We start from the raw sequence: 20,480 nt of genomic DNA, 5'->3' as shown, positions 1-20,480 counted from the left end.
TTCAACTTCTCATCTCCAATCCTATCTGTGTGTGTGAGAAGTGGCGCTGTCCTGAGATGAAAGATAGCCTACTTTGCGGCTTTATTATCCAGTTAATAGGCATGTGTGTTCGGTCGTCCGCTGTCCACTTCCTAAGGTTCTGAAATGCAAACATTTTTTGACTGATTTTTTATTTTATTATTTTAAAGGGCGGCCGGTGAGCACCCACGGAGGAAAACCCACGGCTGATCAGAAAGCACTAACAAAGTGCAGGTCACAACCATATAATAAAAAGGGAGAGGGCGCAGAGAAAGTCAAATTCAAAAGGAAACAAGGGGTCGTGTTGCTGTGTGTTGCTCATTCATTCATCATCCGAAAAATACTGAATTATTTTTTTTAATATCTTTTTCTTCATTGAACTATTTTTATGTGGGCTATGGATTTTTTTTATTTTATTTTCAGACTTGTTCTGATTTCCCAGTAGCCTATAGTTGATTAATGACAGAACAAAGTGTTCACTGTGTTTATTTTCTTCTGGATAGTTCGGATGATATCAGGAGAAAAGGCGGAAGTGAGTTTTTATAAAGTGCGCAACACAGAAACACAGCTTCACTAGTCTGACTTGTTTCCTTTTAAGTCTTCAGAGTTTTCAATAACAAACATATTCAGAGTTCTAACAGCAGCAGATGAATCCGGGTCATAAATCCATCAGTTATTATCTGGATCAACTCACACTACTGAAGGGTTTAAACTGTCTCGAGACAACACTGAAGCACATTATTCCCATTTATTCACCTGGACAATATACTTCATATAAATACTAACTATTAATAACTATGTAGCAGTATGAGTTGAACTCCTAACTACCTGGGCGCTCTTTTGACCAATCACTGGCTAAGGGCCCGGTATAAAAGCAGCTAGTTGTCCACCTTCGCCTCTCTCTGTTGGCGCGGTGACGGAAGTCCTCTACCCACTACTTCGCCCACTCTCGTGAGGTGTTTTGCTGTGCTACAGGTAGGTAGCGGCTTGGCTGCCTCCACACTCATTGTTACAGTTATTTTGTTGCCGTTTGTTATATACTGAACGCTTTGTAGATCTTCGGGTGGCGGGCCATCCTTCACCATACCGGTTGAACGCCGTAAATGAAAAGCGAGTAACACTGATAGCTGCTGCGGTTTGCATGCTCGGAGCTGCCTCCCTCTGGGTCTACTAAAACACTGCTTGAACGGTATGTGGGCTAAATGGGGTTGGATTTATTTGTTAAACTTATTTAGTGTTAATTATTATTTTCTGTAAACGCTAGGAATGCTGAAGCCGCCGGAGATCCCTGTTAGCTGTAACACTTCAACTACTGGCTGCTGTTTTGCCTAAGAAAGCTGTTTTGCCTAAGAAAGCTTTTGCCTAAGAAAGCTTTTGCCGAGGCTGCTGTCTGTTGAGATTGCTGTTTTACCTAAGGAGGCTTTTGCCGAGACTGCCACTGCTGCTATTTAAAAATCCTGAGTATTGTTGCACGCCTGTGTTGCCTTCATGGCTACTGGGCCAATGTATGAGCCACCTGCTTTTATCTGAATGAATGTAGTTGAGGGGTTTGGCTCCTTATATTAATTTGGTTGATTTAGTTGTTTCTTTCTTTTCTTTTTATTTTGTTTTCAATTTAATTAAAAGTTGTACTTATATTTTTTTTAGTTAATTTTTTTATTTAAATATTGATTTTTCTTGGTTATGTTGTGTTAATTATAAGTGTTCTGTTTCTTGTTTTGGTACGGCTTTCTGGAACCACTAGTGGTTCTGGCCGTTACATTGTATTTATATTGTGTTTGATTCCTTTTAATTTGTTTCCTTATCTGTTATGGATTTTTGATATTTCTTTTGTGAGTGAAACCCTTTAATTTTGTGTGTGCGTTTCCCATTTCTCTTCCCATTTTTTTAGTTGACTGAGAGCCGAAGGTGGTGGTGTTGGTGTCCGGGTGGTGGTATCTCCTTCCCGGTGTGCTGTGTTTCCCTGTTTTGATTTGCTGTGTTCACTGTTATTTTTTTGTGTCACGGGTGACTTTCCCTGGGATCCCCCTTACCCCCTCGTACCCCCTTCTCCGCCACTGGTAAGCCTCAGCCTAATTATTTTTCCCCCTTTTTGTTTGGTGTGAATGTGTTTTAAATTGATTGCTTTCTAAACTTTGATTTTACTAACGAATAAAATTGTATTTTTGTAAGTTGAACCTCGTCTTTGGCGCTTTTGTATACTGACCTGTGTGGCCTTAAATATGATAATCTAGCAATTGGAAGTAAAATCATTCATTAGTAAGTGATATCATTCTCTGGGTGAAATTCCCAGGGTGGCGCGTGGTTCTGTGTTTGGTTTTGTAGCTCTCGTGCCGCCACATTCTGGCGTTGTCGGCAGGATTTACAATTTAAAGCCAAGACGTGTGTTCAACTATATATATATTTTTTGTTGTATTTGCTCTTTTGTGGCCCAGTGTGTCTCTTGTTTTTTTTGTGTTGTAGGCAAAACAGCAGCCGGTGCTCCATCTCCACCCCTATCTCCTAACGGTAGAGTTCCCCTGTATTGGGCAGGGTAAGTATGGAGGGAGAGTTACAGGAATTGAGGGACTTAGTCGCCCAGTTAAAAGCTGATAACGGAGGCTGCGCCTGGAACAGGCTGCGGCGTGGCTCGGACCTAGTTCCCCCCCTAGTGTGCCACTTACTGCCGTTCCCGTGGCTAGAGCCCCTACCACTGAGAGACTAGTTTTTGTGCCCCGTGACCGAAAATGTCCTATGTTTAGGGGAAGATCAGGCATTGGATTAACAGAATGGGTTGAGGAAGTGCAGGCTTGTATGAGGGGCGCCATTTGTCCACATCCGATCAGGCATTCTTTTTGTTTGATCATTTAGAGGGGAGGCCCCGAGTGAGATAAAGTTCCGGTCCTGGTGTAGAACGTGAAGATCCAGCTAAGATAATTGCCGTTTTACAGGAACTTTTACGGTTGTTGTGAGTCTTTACGTAGCCTTGCGCGAAGCGTTTTTCTCCCGTCGGCAGCAGGAGGGCCAAACTTTGCAAGAGTTCTCCTCGCTGATGAGTCTTATGGAGTCGGTAAAACAGCGCGCCCCTAGTGATATACCAAACACTGAAGTTTTGCTACGCGATCAATTTGTTGAACATGTACTTGACGGCGCCCTTCGTCGCGAGTTGAAACAGTGTGTGCGCAGGCAGCCGGCCGCTGCCTTGCTGGAGGTAAGAGCGGAGGCTATCCGGTGGGAGCGAGAGGGTTTGCCAGGGGGCGCTAGGGGTCGAAGTCACTCTGTCCCTTCAGCCCTTGGTTTTCAGTTTGGCGTTCAGAGTGACCCTCGGCCGGTTGTTAATTCACCTCCGGTATCTGAGTTGGGTGAAATGCGGGAGATGTTAAAACTGCAGCAAGGGCAGCTTGACCAGCTCACTCAGAGTATTGCCCGCTTGCAGAGTTCTAACCAGCGTGGTCGTTCATCTTATAATGGCCCCATAATATGTAGGCGATGCCAGCAGCCTGGCCATTTTGCAATTACAATTAAACCCAAGGAATAATTCAATGCTCTGTCCCAGGGTAAAAGCCTATCCAAGTTCAGTCCCGACTGGAGTTAGCTCCGGGTTTTCCTCTGCTGCCGCACAGAATGTCTCGCTCTCACGGTGCTTCAAGTAGGCCGTTCCGTATCCAGAATTCGGGACCAGGAATTCCGGGCGCCGCTCTGCTTCTGTCAGTAAGGAAATGATAAAATCAATCGCAGCCCAATCCTTGTCCGGCAAAACAGTGTCAGGTGATAAGAGTGACGACTTTCCTTTTATACATTTCATGTAGGCCCATCAACAGTATTGCGGCTCTGCTGCTCTGCCGTCAGCTGCTGGGTCTGGCACCTTCACAGAAATTGACATCTACTAATAACGGCTCGAGCTCAAATGCCGAAACAAGCTAAACATGTATCAGTGCAGGATAACAAGGACCACTTCCCTTCAGTAGGAGTTTTGTGAGCGTTGACATTGCAGAGTCTAGGGATCGGCTCCAGCAGGGCACAGGAGATCCAGCCAGCAGTGACTCGAGAGAACAGAAGCTCAGCAATCCAATCCGCTGCTACTCTGTACACCACACAGCACGTCCATCCGTCCAGCCGCGTTCTCTGGTAAGAGATCTAGCTTCCTTTTATTGGGAGTGGTCTGATCAGCTGGCAAATCAGAGCTGATGAACAGGGTTCTACAGGTGTGTCAATTAGTGTCTATTGTTGCAGTTTGTGCGAGAGAGGAAGATAAATAGTCCACAGCACATAACGTAAAACCACAGCAAACATAAGAAAATCACAGCAAACAATATATAGAAACCACAGCAAACAATAGAGGTTTAAAGCCAAAAAATAAATAAGTATACAAAATAAACTAAGCTCAATCACACGGCTCCACTTATTTTATATTATATGACACTCCTCCCCCTTTAACAATTGTCGTCCTGACAAAGTCTTAGTGTCCATACCTGTCTGGAGGCCTACCCCTATTTTGTCTCTGGGACCTGCGCGGCGGTGATCCATCTCCTGGCTCAAGTCTCACAATAGGGGCTACTGGGTCATCGTCCACTGAAACTGCAGGAGGGTCACATGCTATGGGCACAAAGGTCAGAGGTAACAGCAAAGGCCCAGGATACAAGGCATTTGAAAAATTGGGGTTCACTGTTTCAGTCTCCGGGGCTTGTTGAGGCTCCTCAGGGGGTTAAAAAGGCAAGGCCTTAGGTGATTCCGATGGATGGTCCTGATGGGGCCTTCCTTTCCTTCAGGCTTTATCTGAAAAACCTGCGGCAGGCCTGGCGTAGTTGGTCAATAACCACATAAAGTTGGGGCTGCCAGTGAGGTGCCAACTTCCCTTGTTCTCTGCGACGGAGTTTCGCAAGAGCACTCTCTCCGGGCAACAAGGGGAGATTCTTTGTTTTCTGATCATACCTGGCCTTGTCCTGCATTCTGGAGGATCTGTGGATATCCCCTCACCGGAGAAGAGAAACATGGCCAAGGTAAGTGACTTTCCTCTGGAACAGGCTGCATTTGTGGGGCTGCAACTTCAAGCCATGGGATGCCAGCTTCTCAAAACCTGCTCCAGATGGTTGATGTGAGTGTCAAAGTCCAGGGAGTATACAACAACATCATCCAATTAGATCAGGAGAGAGTCATGAACCTGCCCGCCCAGGCACCGCTGCATCAGACGTTGAAATGTTGCAGGTGCATTACAAAGACCAAAGGGCATCCTTTGGAACTCGTACAAGCCCAGGGGTGTGGTGAATGCAGTCTTCTCTCGATCCCTCGGGTCCACATCTACTTGCCAATAGCCACTGGCCAGGTCAAGGGTAGAATACCAAGCAGCTTGCTTGAGACTGGTGAGGGATTCTTCTATCCTTGGCGGGGGTAGGCATCTTTGTGGGTTAGGGCATTAAGCTTCCTGTAGTCCCGCGGAAACGTCAGGTCCATCCTTCTTCTTCACAAGGACAATTGGTGCTGCCCAAGGGCTGGAGCTTTCCTTTATGACATCATTATCCAGCATGTTTTGCAGAAGTTCTCTCAATTCAGGGTAAAGGCTTGGTGGAACTGGCCTGTAGCGCTCCCTGCTGGGCGTGCAGAACCTGTAGGTATTGAGTGGAGGACTGCGCGTTCCGGCCAAAGTCCTCATCACCCGCCGCAAAGATGTCTCTCCATCACTGTAACAGTGAGTCCATCTTCTGTTGTTGGTCCGTTGTTAAGCCATCACCTTTCAGTAGGTCGACTGGATGCTGATCTTTTGTGCTGATGTGGTTGGTTTGCACATCCACTTCCACCACACCTGGATCTACAGTCTTCAAGACAAGGTCCTTTTCCCCTCGAATCTGCTTTGGGTCAACCTGGAAGACATTAGCAAGGGGGCGCCGTTGAGGTATCAATACGGGGTAAGGATTAAGGTTACGTACCCTTATAGGGAGGCGTCCTTTCACCACAGTAGTAACAGTCCGGGCCACCTGCCACTCATCATCTCGTTCTGGGCCTTCCACCAAAGCACAAAAATCCGACCTGGTTTTCGCACCATAGAGGTGTGTCCACAGCACCATCTCACTGTTAGGAGGCAAATAGACTGGGTCTTGGTGGGTTAACCTGGCCACTCCAATCTGTCCATCGGATGATTCATCCTGTGAAACTTTTTGACAGACAGCAAAAGCACGCTCCCATTCCCCCTTTGCTTCACGTGACATAGTTGCACCAAAGACAGTCAGGCCAGGGTGGACTCCCTGAAACAGCTCTTTCCAGCAATGTGAAATTACATTCATCCCTAGGATACCCCTTTCAGCACTCAGGCACTCATCCTTTACAATGATAACCCCTTTACCTGGCACGGTGACTCCTCCCACTGAAAAATCCAAGATGGCGTAGCCAGTATATGGGATCTGTAGTCCATTAGCTGCTTTTAGAGAAAGCCAGTGCAGATCTTGTGGGTTTCGCTTCTGCTCTCCACTCAGCCATTTCTGGAAAAAAGTTTCACTGAACAGCGTAACTTGTGAGCCTGTATCAAGCAAGCAGGGCAATTTCACTCCTGCAACAACAACTTCAACTCCTGGATACGTCCCCACCAGGGATGGTTTGTCCGTTTGGTTCCCCTGGTCCCCTCCCCAACCACCTGGCTCTCAGTGGTCGGGGCAGCTAGTTGAACTGCCTCCTCCCCTGTTGACAGTACCTCTGGATGTGACCAGCTTTCCCACAGCCTCGGCAGATTGGTTTTGCCCCGGTCGTCCCATTCCAGAGTGTGGTGGCCCTAGGGAGGTAGTGTGTAGTGGCCTTCCGAACAGCCCCCTAGGGGATAAGGGCGGGTCTCTACGCACCATAGTCTGAGAAGAGAATTGCCGTTTAATCTCATCAGTTAGGGTTTCTTTAAGAACAGAAAATTGGTCTGTAAATTCTTGTCTGAGTTCGGCTCTTACTGTTTCCCTCCACTCCTCTAGGCTAGGTGCGACCATGGATGGGTTTGGCTGTGGCACAGAGATACGTGAGGCACAGACAGGCTCCATCTTCAGCTCAGCTTCTAATGCTTTCACTTCACTACATACTTCAGTGAAGGTCAATGTAGGCGTTCTACGCACCTGCCTTTGGAGTTCTTGTTGCACCACACTAGGCCTCAAGCCAAGGACAAGCTGATCCCTAATAGTCATCTGGTCCTGGGCAGAGCCCGCTGGTCCCTGCTCCTTCCATGCGGAGAATAACTCCCAGAGACGAAGAATGAAAGCAGCAACAGTTTCCTCTTCCTGTTGGAGACATTTAAAAAATTGTGCCCGTAGTTGGGCTACTGGTGTTACACGCCCATACAGCCTCTTTAGCTCCTGCAGCATGTCTACACTTGTGGAGCGTCTTCCTGGGTTCAGTAGCCTCATCTCTCTCTTTGCGTCTCCCTCAAGTGCCCCATATATAAAATCAACTTTCTGTTCCTCGTTTAACCCTTGTGCCCTCAGCATAGCCTGGACCTGCCCACTCCATTCAGAAAAACTCATTTTACTTGAGTCACCATTAAACCTTGGGATCCATGGGACTCCCATAAACCAAGGCATCATCATTGCATTTATCACAGGCTGACTAGGTGGAACATTTTCTAGCCTGGCCCCAGTTCCTTGTGACACACTACACCCTGGACCTTCAGGCTGCCCTCCATTTTCATCTGCCATTCTACACTGTGTGGTGTGGGAAAGGGAATCCTGCCGATAACGCCACTAATGCAGGGGTGTATAGTCCAGGTGCCAGAAAGTAAAAATCCTGCCATGTTTTTGGATCTGCCTCTACATCTAGAACAGGTGTTTTCACCAACGAGCTCATCTACCTGGTAGAGGAGCTGGTTTAATGATGGTTGGGACAGCTGCTGGACAGGATTTCTACTTTCCGGCACCTGGACTTACACCCTCTGCACTAATGTAACAGCTGCTTTTGGAAGAAGTTTGCTACTTTTAATAAAACTAGATTCCCGGGCCACACCAACACAGCGAGAAATGACTAGACAAAAAGATATATATATAAAAAATAGTAATTTATTGCTATTAAAAGTTAAGTTTAAAACATTAAAATAACATCCCAAGTAAAGACCCAGGAGACAATTAAACCCAAGGAATAATTCAATGCTCTGTCCCAGGGTAAAAGTCTATCCAAGTTCAGTCCCGACTGGAGTTAGCTCCGGGTTTTCCTCTGCCGCCGACGGCGAATGTCTCACTCTCACGGTGCTTCAAGTAGTCCGTTCCGTATCCAGAAGTCCGGGACCAGGAATTCCGGGTGCCGCTCTGCTTCTGTCAGTAAGGAATGATAAAATCAATCGCAGCCCGATCCTTGTCCGGCAACTTCAAAACAGTGTCAGGTGATAAAAGTGGCGACTTTCCTTTTATACATTTCATGTAGGCCATCAACAGTATTGCGGCTCCGCTGCTCTGCCGTCAGCTGCTGGGTCCGGCACCTTCACAGAAATTGACATCTACTAATACGACTCGAGCTCAAATGCCGAAACAAGCTAAACATGTATCAGTGCAGGATAACAAGGACCACTTCCATTCAGTAGGAGTTTTGTGAGCGTTGACATTGCAGAGTCTAGGGATCGGCTCCAGCAGGGCACAGGAGATCCAGCCAGCAGTGACTCGAGAGAACAGAAGCTCAGCAATCCAATCCGCTGCTACTCTGTACAGCGTACAGCACACAGCACACAGCACGTCCATCCGTCAAGCGGTTCTCTGGTAAGAGATCTAGCTTCCTTTTATTGGGAGTGGTCTGATCAGCTGGCAAATCAGAGCTGATGAACGGGGTTCTACAGGTGTGTCAATTAGTGTCTATTGTTGCAGTTTGTAGAGAGAGGAAGATAAATAGTCCACAGCACATAACGTAAAACCACAGCAAACATAAGAAAATCACAGCAAACAATATATAGAAACCACAGCAAACAATAGAGGTTTAAAGGCAAAAAATAAATAAGTATACAAAATAAACTAAGCTCAATCACCGGCTCCACTTATTTTATATTATATGACAAAACCTCTTATCTACATTTTTGTTAACAGATCCTCTTACAATGGGAGTCATGAAAACATTTCTTATTGTAGCCTACTCTTCTGTGGTCTCATATTGTGTATTATTTATAGCTAGTATTACATGTGTGTGGCTTCATTGTTGAGTTATATGTTTCCCTGGGCATAGGCCTACGTTTATGTTATGTGTGTACTATTTTTTCTAATGTTGACAATTTGCAAACCAAGCATTAAAAATGTATTTAAAAAAAAGGTTAATTCATTGCAGGTTTCATCAAATAAACAATATAGCCTACATCAGGGATACAACAACATAACATCCAGGAATCTGCCAACTACAGGCTTTGTGTGAATAAAATCGTTAATTTAAGAGTTTAAATCTTTATCAATTGCAAGATTATCACTAATTTAAAGTGCCCATATTATAAAAAAAAACACTTTTTCTGGTGATTTGGGGTGTTCTTTTGTGTCTCTGGTGCTTCCACACACATACAAACTTTGAAAAAAATCCATCCATGCTGTTTTGAGTGAGATACGGTTTCTGAATGTGTCCTGCCTTCAGTCTCCTGGTGAGCTGTGTAAAATCGGCTCGGACTGTGGACGTCCAATGAACCGGATGAGCGGTAACCAGCGATAGCTCGTAGCGTTAGCATTAGCATGCTAACGCTAATGCTAACACTAGCATGGTACCTCGTTCTCAATAGCAAAGCACTACTACAACACACACAAGTTCACCATAATCTACAAAAGAACTACTTACATGCGCCTCATTTAGAAGTCTTCCAGCTAATCCTGCCTTGTAACTGACTGAAGTTGGAGAAACAACAAAGTCTTTTACTTCTATGGAGCTAGCTAGCTGACATGATCTACATCTGAGCTACTGAGCACGTGCGATGCCAATCAAAGATAGTACAGAAGAAGAAAAGAGGTCTCACTCTGTAGCTAAAACAGAAACCAGGTGAAAAGAGGATCTACTAAGTAGTGAGAGAGAGCTGTGCAGTACAACAAAAATATGGTGTTTTTTGAAAATTAAACCATGTAAATCTATTCTGGTACAACCTTAAAATACAATTATGAACCTGAAAATGAGTATAATATGGGCGCTTAACCCGTGACAACGTCTAGAAACACAATTAGCGATTTAGTATTTTTGACGCTCTGAATTTACCGTTTGACACGCCAAGGCGAGTTGTTGGTTGTTGCAGAGCCTGTCTATGGAGAGCCTGTTCACTCCCTATCTCACTCCCTATTAAGCCCCATTGTACCAACCCGGAATTTTCCCGGTGGGAAGTTCTCCCCTTATTTGACATTCTCTGGTTGTTGGAAACACCGGACGGGAGAGCACCATGAGCCATCCCCGATGAGCTGCAGGGATATGGATGTATTATAGAGGAGAACTCCAGAAGCAACATTGTCTTTTTGCATTTACCGCAAGGTGTTGGCAAGATTATACGCTTGTTGTTAACCTTATTACGGGTAAAAAAGGTCGTTTCGTTTGTGATTTAATGACATTTCGCTATAATTCCTCTGGTCTCCTGGTTTGGATCTTAACAGACTGAAGACACACAAGGTAATGTGTGAATGTGTTGATGTTGATGTTGTCATGGTATGAATCCTGTTGTACAGATTTAGTGTGTGAGGGTTGGTGGATTAGACCAGAAGTTAACAGATAATAATGTGGTCGGTTCTCTCAGTAAAGAGACAATTCAACAACAACAGTTTAACACACATTTTATTCATTGAAGACAGATCATCCTGAAACCTGATCCACATAAAAAGCTGCTCTATGAGACTTTAAACGGCAGCTGGAACATTTAGTAAAGAGTTGTTTCAATATGACAGCATGAGGTTGTTTGAGTGTTTACTGTTTCTATATTGTCTGTTGTATAGGCTGTTGTTTATAGGAATACCACACTTTATGTGTTACTACTTGACTCCGATAGTTGGCGATTTTTTTTCAGTTCTATTTTCCTTTCTTTAAACATGATGGACTAATGCATGGCCCCGGTGATAAGTGGTGTAGGTTGATTAATAAAGCTGTTAGTCAGACTGGGACTGGAGATGCGCGTGTTTTCGCCCTAGGCCAAAGAATAGCAATATAGGGGCGGAGTCGGGTTTTGTTCCACCCAATAAAAAGTTTTAAAAAATATGTGCAGAAAATACAAGTACCGTTTATAACTTCTGATTGGGTGTAGCCAGCGCTAAAGCCCCCCTCCAAATGCTATACGCCCCAACCAACTTCTGACTTTGGATCCTTCTGTCGCTTTCTGCAGCTTTTCTCCTGACTAATCAGAAAGACGCTCTCAAAGCTCAAACCAGAATACTTCCTTCGTTCTTCTGACAAACAGCGGCAAACGTCGCCATCTTTCTTTGACATCATGGGAAAATCAAGAGAAATCAACCAAGACATCAGGAAAAGAATTGTGGACCTCTACAAGTGTGGCTCATAGGTGCAATTTCCAGATGCCTGAAGGTCCCACGTTCATCTGTTCGACAGATAACAATACGCAAAAAAACATGGGAATGTACAACCATCATACCGCTCGGAAGAAGACGGATTCTGAGTCCCAGAGAGGAACGTTTTTTTTTTTTGGTGCGAAATGTGCGAATCAATCCCAGGACAACAGCAAAAGACCTTGTGAAGATGCTAGCTGAAACTGGTAAGACAGTGTCATTATCCACAGTAAACGAGTCCTGTACCACTATGAGCTAAAAGGTTACTCTGGGAGAAACAAGCTCACTTCAAAACCACCATAAAAAGCCAGACTACAGTTTGCAACTGCACATGGGGACAAAAATCTTAATTTCTGGAGACAAGTCCTGTGGTCTGATCGAAACAAAAATTGAACTGTTCGGCCATAATGATAAACAGTGTATTTGGAGGAAAAAGGGTGAAGCTTTGAAGCCTCAGAACACCATCCAAACTGTTGGGTAGTATAATGTTGTGGTACTGCTTTGCTGCATAAGGGACTGGTGCACTTCACAAAATAGATGTGGATAAATTGAAGCAACATCTGAAGACAGCAGCCAGGAAGTTAAAACTTGGCGCAAATAGGTCTTCAAATGGACAATGACCCCAAGCATACCTCGAAATTAGTTACAAAGTGGCTTAAGGACAACAAAGTCAAGGTATTGGAGTGGCCATCACAAAGCCCTGATCTCAATCCCATAGAACATTTGTGGGCAGCACTGAAAAGGCGAAAAGGTGCGAGCAAGAAGGCCTACAAACCTGACCCAGTTACACCAGTTCTGTCAAGAGGTGGGCCAAAATTCCAGCAAACTATTGTAGAAAGCTTGTGGAAGGATACCCAAAACGTTTGGCCCAAGTGAAACAGTTTCAGGGGCAATTCTACCAAATACTAAGGGAGTGTATGTATACTTCTGACTTTGATGAAAGTGATAAAAAAAATACATAAAAATTCTCCCTCGCTCGATTCTGACATTTAACAAATGCAAAAATATGTTAATATGTATTGATCTATAACAGAAAAAGTTTACTCTGATTTAATGTATAACAGTAAAGAAATAATTCTTTTGTGTTTTTTTTAAGTGTATGTAAATATCTGGTTTCAACTGTGTATTTATATATATATATATATATATACTGTATATATTGCAGATATGTTGGTTCTGAATAGGAAGAATGTCATTGTGGTTATCTGAAATGTTCTTTTGACTAGGAAGAAGTGAATTATGGATATCTGCAATAAATATCCAGTCTAGCTAATACATGTTTAAACTCATTTTAGTTTGTGGGCCACATCCCCCTAGTTTGATCTCAAGTGGGCCAGACCAGTAAACCTCCAAAAGGAATCAGAAACTTCATCTGCCACAGAGTTTTTGCGTCAGCTCGTGTTATTAAACGAAGTTGCTTCTGCTACGACAGCATTCTGAGGCCGTTTTGGGGAAAGTAAAATAATGTTACGGACCTGGGAGAGAGGGGTAATATTCTGAGATAAAAATTCAGAATTTCTAAGATTTAAGTGGTACATTTACAGAAAAACATTTTGAAAATAATCTGAGATTAAAGTGGTAAAATTGGAATTGTAATGAATTACTTCTCTGCACTTTTTAACACTTTTTGCAAAGTCATCCAGTGGGTCTGATTGGACCCTTTTGGTAAGCGGTTCGGCCCATGGGCCCTATGTTTGACACCCCTAAAGAAAACTTAAATAAAGTTGTGACTAGTACAATCAAAGTTGTAAATATATTGACATATAAGACCTCTGGCTGAGAATGTTACAGTGCAATGCAGTGTGGCCCCTCCTCCTTGTTGACATTAGTTGAGCTGCTGGCTGATGAAAGTGTAACAGCTGATCACTAAACAGGCTACTTCAGGAGACAAACACGACTCGCTGCTCGCTCTTCTTCAAACACGTAAGTTACTAAAAACACATATTTCATGATTCACAGGTTGTTTTTAACTGTGGGACATTTACTTTTGACATTTGGACTGGCAAACATTTACTGCAGATTAGAAAATGTGTTCTTTATTGAACTTTTTATTTTAAATTGAACATGAAAAGCTTCCTCCAGGATTAGATCTTCTTGTGATTCAGTTGATAAAAGACAGACAGGATTAAGTGTTTATTGGTTTTAAGCTTCTTCTCGATACTAGTTTGGATGATCAGGATTTTAGTTGCTGCGTAGTTGCTTCACAGAGAATTAGAGGAAGTGCGCTGAGAGTTTTTGCGCAACAAAGGAATGCAGCTTCACATGACTTGTTTCCCTTTGTGTTGTAGCTTTTGTGTTTGTGTTGTAGCTTTTGTGTTGTAGCTTTAAAGATTTCTACCATGGCGTATGAGGGCCACCTTAAGGGGGAAACAATTAAAACAAGAAAGTCGTAATCAGAATCAGAATCAGAAAAGCTTTATTGCCAAGTACATTTTTACACATACAAGGAATTTGTTTTGGTGTAGTAGGTGCATGTCACACATTATCTAAAATAAGTTAAACAAACAGGTTAACAGAACAGACAATATATTGTAGGCTTACGAGAAAAGTCATAGGCCTATATCAACATTATGAGATTAAAGTAGTAATATTGTGAGAATAAAGTCATATGTGTTTATATGAGAGATGTGGAGTACTTTGTGAAGTTGTGCTTCAGTAGGTTTCCAAATAGGCCTAAGGAAATAGGCTACTTAATATTTTGGCGCGTCTGTGCAGAGAATATGCAGGAAACTGAGTCTGTTCAGAAGAGAGAACCACACGGAATTGGAGAAAAATTGTTTCTTTTGTGGAGGTGGTTTCATTTAATAATGGACTTCGGGAGGAAACTGTCCGGTTCATCAATTGCTGAAAATGGACACTCTCGTCCGACAATAACCCTTACTCAATCACCTGGACAATTTTTCAGGGACTTATTTTAAAAGATATATATTTTCGGAGAAATTTGTGTTGGACAAGGGCAAGCATTATGGTATATATTTGGTATTCATAGAATGTTGACCAGATTCCTTTTAGAAAATAAAAAATAAAATGTGTAAGAAACTGTGCTTCCTTTGCAGCTATCTGACCATGCTATACAAGTTGGCAGTGAGAATATTTTAGTGATTCAGATGCAGCCAGAAATCTCTTCAGAAGGACATCTTCCTCTCCTGCTCGTTCTCCGTTCATGCACTTGAGGAGAAGTACATGGTTCCTGGGTACAGCTGACAAACACCTACAAGCACCCATGAACATGAACAGGTACCTTGTTGTTTTTAGACCCCTGCACTTTTCATATTCTGTGTTGTTTCAGCCTCATGCTGAAATAATTTAAATTCAGTTTTCTCTCATCACTCTATCTCATAATGACAATGACATTGCACATTTTAAAGAAAAAAAGATTCAGACCCTTTGCTTGACATGAAACTCAAGTGCATTTTTACTCCTGTGGTAAATGGAATCGGACCTGATTTGCCAAAAGCACATGACAATTTTTAGTTGAATTCATGTTTCTGTACATGGTAAAGATCCATGTTTTCTGTGGGTTGCCTTATAGTGTGCAATTGTATTACTCATCACAATTATCCACACAATAACCATCACACAATAACCATTATTTAATTGGAGCTGATAAATGAGTCTTCCTGTATGTTACTATGAGACAAGTCAATTATATTCAGCTCAATATCACAGATCACACATTTGCCTCAAGAACACACTCTCTCTATTTGACCCTAGATTGAACAACAGAGAGCAACAGAAGAAATATTTTTTGTACTTGAACCCAAACAGAAAACACATCCACAAGATCTTAAACAGAAACAGTCAGTGCTAAGTTGAACCCATGTTGACATGCGGTATATTTAGGTTGATGAATAAAGACAGTCAAACCACAAGCTCAAACCACAATACTTCTTTGTTCTTCTGACAAACAGCGACAAATGGCGCCATCATGTGACAGACACACATTATTGTATCTGGCTTTCAGTCCTTCGGCTAGTCATGTTATAAGTAACACAGAGGAAGAAGTATAAACAGACTGTATATGTCCTCCCTCTGTCCTGTAATAAATGAACTCTGAGCTGATGTGTTTGTGACTCTTCCCCTCTGTCTCCTCTCACAGGGAGAAGATGATCTGCAGCATCCTGCTGCTCATCATCCTGACCTCCTGTGTCTCTGGTTAGTTTACAGCATCACTTTATTATCCACTAACACTAAACAAAGAATCACTAAAGTGTCCACAGAAACATGTGGAGATGGAGTTTAAAGTTGTCAGCGTGTCTGCTCCTCACTTTCCCTCTCTGTCTCCCTCAACAGGCGTTAACGTTTTAGTGAATGTGACCCAGACCTCCTATCAGGCAGAGGAGAACCACCACATCACACTGGAGTGGACCTTCACAACCAACCCTCACAGTTCCTCCAACTCTCTTTATATCTTCTGTGAACTGATAACTGATCTCAGACCCTCAGTCCTGTTTTATCTCCATGAAGGAGTTGAGGTCCCAGACTCTCAGGATGAACAGTTTGCAGGACGAGTCCAGTGGGACAAAGACGTCCTCAGAAAGGACCGACTCAGACTTCATGTGTCCAGACTCAGGACTGAAGACTTGGGGCCTGTACGTGTAAAGTGTTCACAAGTCATGGGAGTAACTCTGGTAAATGTCGGCTCAATGTCACTGGTAAGTTGATTCAGGAGAACTGGAGTTTTTCTGTTTGTACTTAAAAAATGAAAGATGCAGATTATAGTCATTCATGCTAAAAAAAGTTTCCTTCCTGTCCATCAGCCACATTATATTTTCTGTTCTTTACAGCAGCTGTTGATGAGCCCAAACCTCAGAGAACAACAGTGAGACCAGAACCAGAGAGTCTGGGAAACATCTGGATCCTCTACACTGGACTGGCGCAGCAACAGTGACAGCAGTTCTGATTTTCTGCCTCTTTGTCTTCAATCCTTGTTTTACTAAATCTACTGATAATAAGAGAAAACACCTTCAGTTTACAGCTGTGAGTGTTTAATAGAAAGGAGCCATCAGGACTAACAGCACTCAGTCTGGAGGACCCTCTTTAAATGAGTCATCAGATCATAAAGTCACAGTCATAAAAACTAAACCAGACTCTCCTCCGTCTGTTCTTAGTGTCAGAAAACTATTTGTGATATAAAATGTTGTGTTATATCTTTATATTTTAAATGATCATGTTACTACAGGTTTGAGTTTGAATGAAGTTGACATGTTACATAATGTTTTGTCCTCTTGTGTATTTACTTGCATCAATATATTATGTTATATGTTACTTGTAATGTGCTCTCTATTGTTACCTGTCTAGACACTATGTAAATTAGCATTAATGCTAACTCCAGCATGTTTACATCTTGATGTTCATTAACAAGCTCTGTCCATGTTTAGTTACTATGAATGTAAATTAAGTTATTACAGCAAAATTACTAATGTCTGTGTTAATAATGCTTTCATTGAGTGAAGGGTTTTGCAGCTTTTAAAAAAATCACGGAATCAAACTTGCATCTGAGATATGATTTGGTGTTTTAATACAACAGAAAATGTAAATGAAGTGAATCAAATATGGTAAATTACAGCAAATAAAGAAATCACACAGAACAATATGGATACATCTTCCTCTTCTTCTTCTTTTTCTTATTCCTGCATTTCAGTTCCAGAGACATTTAAACCACAATGCAACCCGAGCACCAACTCTTCCATTCATGTGTGTTATGATGCTGAGCTGATAGCATGCAGGTTAACTGTGGAGATTTGATGATCAACTCCTTCAACAAGACACACCTGACTCCCAGTAAAAAGCTCCCTCTGCTGGTTACTCTTTAACTACACCGCTTTTCTTCTAAAGGTTCTCCAACCTTTAAAACACACTCAGTGAGACATGACAGGAAATAACAGACAGCTTTAAACACACTGAGGGTCAATTACAGGATCATATTAAAATCATATTTAAAGCTGTATATACATTTGGACAGAAGGGTCAGAACTCACAGCTGCAGTTTTCATCATGTTAGATAATAAAGAAGATAGAAGACACTTAATTCTCATCTATGTATCATCCAGACTTGATTAAGAAGTCATCTGTCTATACTGTCATTTGATTTTGTTGGTTTTTCTGAGTTTTTTCTTAATTCAATCTAGGGTGAAATCTAGAGAGAGGCAAATGTGTGATCTGTGATATTGAGCTGAATAAAATTGACTTGATTCATAACAGTTACATACAGGAAGACTCAAACATTTATCAGATTCAATTAAATACATATTTTCAATTAATGTTGGTTGAATTGTGTTATTTTTTAACAAAAAGTTTTTTTTAATTTGTATTGCACTGTAACAAAATTTCCTGTTAAATTACAGTAAACTACTGGCAGCTACCGTTGCCCGCTTGAAACTGTTATTTTACGGTGTACCTACTGTGATCTACAACAACAGTTTAGTGCTGTAAAAATATTACAGTACTGTATGGAAAATAAACATTACAGTATTATACTGTCAACTCCTTGGTTGCAATTATACTGTTATTTTACAGTTCCTACAGTATTCTCCATTAACAACTTATTACTGTAAAACTAGAATGTGATCTTCACAGTGATATAAACTAATGATTTAAAAGTTTTATATTTAAAAATTAAAAACCTCGAAATAATAATAATAATAAATTTAAATAACTGGGTTATTTCAACCCAGAAAATTGGTGTTCTTTTTGACAACTTCTGGGTTAAATACTTGACCCAAATCTTGGGTTAAAATAACTCAACAGTGTAATTAATATAACCCAAACTTCTGGGTTAAATAACTGACCCAAATGTTTGGTTAAAATAACCCAACTTCTTGGTCAAAAGAACAACCCCATTTTCTGGGTTGAAATAACCCAGAAATTAGTTGGTCCCTTTTAACCCAGGAGTTGGGTCAAAAATAACCTAACTTGGTTTACAATGCCAGTATGCCTAATTTTTACATCATATTACACACTTTAAGCACTTTCACATTTTGTATTGCATTAAATTAAAATTTATATAAAAAAAACACTTCCCAGTGGGCATTTGATGTCAATTTAACATCAATATGACATCAAACTGACGTCAAAATTATGTCAAAATGTATTGACATATTTAGATATAATTTCAATTTCAAGCATCACTCAATTTCAACCTAAATGTGCAATGACTGACAACATACACATAGATATATGTGCAAATTATTTAATTTATGTAAAAACTAGACATTAGAACATACATCATGTATCATGTAATGAAGTGGTTTCAAAATGTATCAACGTACAAAATCCCAATTCCTGTAGGGCATGGCTAATGTACATAATGTTTGTTTTTCTCCCATAGAAAACATTGAATTTTTTGTGTGCATTACTGCATTTGATTAATATCACTATGCATCTTATCAAAATGCTATAAAATGCCCCCTCTCCACTCCCTCGTGAATCCGTGCCTGTGTACCTTTTAGTCTGGGTTACACAAGGATGGCAATATCCGACCCGTCATAAATGGTCCTGAAATGTCGGTAAGAACCCATAGTAATGGAATATCCATGTTGTTTTATTCATAATACGTTTGGTAGATGTACTGTATAATCCAGCTCATACAAAAGCAAAGAATTAAAAACAAAACTTATTTTCCGGTGTTCCCGTGTGGCTGAAGAGCGTTTCCCCCACAAGTTAGGTTGAAGCACACTGGCGTGTTCACGAGACTTCTCGGGCCTTCTCTGGTGTCTGTTGAGGAAACACAAACACAAAACACAGAGTGAGGTCTGGTGTAACGACATAAATGGACTGAGTCTTTAAAGTACATATCTTAGAGTTTTACACATTTAGCAGCCTCGCCATAAACTCCCTCTCCTTCTCCAGTCCCGAGGTCCCTGACTCCTGGTAGGTGGCAGGGGTTTTGTCTTGGAACTGGAGGAGGACTCAGGCTTTGCGTTTAACTCTTCCTGGTGGGGAGGAGGAGGAGGCTTCTGGTTGCTCCGGTGATGGCGCGGTGTGGGTGAGGGCTTGGCGGAATGCTCCCTCATCCTCTTTGACTGGGGCCCACGTTCAGGCTGAGGCGTAGAAGCAGTCAGCGGTGGCCATGTTGTGGCATATAAAGGTGGCCACCATCTTCGCGGCTTGACAGAAGGTCGTTCTTGACCTTAAAACAGTAGAAGAAAAATGATTGCTACCGTTAGTTAAGCCAGCAGTTTTAATGAAATCCAGCATGAACTGAGAAGTGACTGAGGAGAACTTACATGAGCAGATACAGCGGTACTCAGGTCAGTGAAGTTGGGGGACCGTTTAAGGCTGATCTCCGCCCACGCCACTTGCAGGTGGTGCAAGAAATTTTAGCATGGGCCCTTCCCAGCCGTGAAGAACACCAGCTGGTTCGTGGCTTGCTGGCCACCCGCGGTGCAGCCACCGAACCAGCCATCGAAGCTTCGTCAGTCTCTAAGAACATTTGGGCCACCCCAAACGACTTGTTAGTCTTGTGTTCCCTGATCTGCAATACACAGAAAATGGACGGACTCTTTCAGAGGAAACATTAACAAAAACAACAGACTCACAAGCAGTGATGACAACAGGACACAGAGTGACAACAGGACACAGAGATTTTTATACTTACAGAGATCACAATCGCCAGGCTTGTGCGCCTCTGCGGCCTCCTCGACCTTGCAAACACGGAGGTTACTGAGTACCCCGGGCAATGACCGTAATGGAAGCTGTGAAGCGCCGCAAAGTAGCCGGAAAACGGTACGCTTCGGCCGGTGGTGTGGTTTCTCCTTCCAGAGGCGTCTGAAAGGGAGAGAAGAAAAATATTTCCAAACCACGAAGGGGAAGAAACACACACAAACAAGGATACATCACTATACGGCAGGCTTCCGTTGGAGATGGACTATTTTCACTATTTCAGAAAGAGGGATGCACACTACCCAGCAGCTCTGGGATCCTCAGTGTGGCCCCCTCCTGACACCGCTTCAGGTTCCCGCGGGATATTATCCCGGCCTTCTTGTGGCTTTTCACTGCCAGCTGGTGCAGGACTACTGTCCTGGTTGTGTC

General features: G+C 42.5%; 1 protein-coding gene and 1 long non-coding RNA gene across 2 annotated transcripts in view; one reads left to right on the top strand and one right to left on the bottom strand.

The window, feature by feature from the left end:
* Positions 1–20,480, bottom strand: part of LOC120573092 (myosin heavy chain, fast skeletal muscle-like) — a 697,218-nt gene that overhangs the window by 152,942 nt on the left and 523,796 nt on the right. The window lies entirely within an intron of this gene.
* The window catches only part of LOC120573135, a 563,511-nt gene continuing 557,535 nt past the window's right edge, over positions 14,505–20,480 (top strand). Inside the window, exons 1-2 of the long non-coding RNA XR_005641643.1 lie at positions 14,505–14,684; positions 15,547–15,602. This is a non-coding gene — a long non-coding RNA (uncharacterized LOC120573135). The remainder of the gene's footprint in view (positions 14,685–15,546; positions 15,603–20,480) is intronic.

Source organism: Perca fluviatilis, chromosome 14, assembly GCF_010015445.1.
Source record: "Perca fluviatilis chromosome 14, GENO_Pfluv_1.0, whole genome shotgun sequence".
Lineage (NCBI taxonomy): Eukaryota > Metazoa > Chordata > Actinopteri > Perciformes > Percidae > Perca > Perca fluviatilis.
Note: the sequence above shows the minus strand (reverse complement) of the source record. Positions and strands in the feature narration are given on the sequence as shown.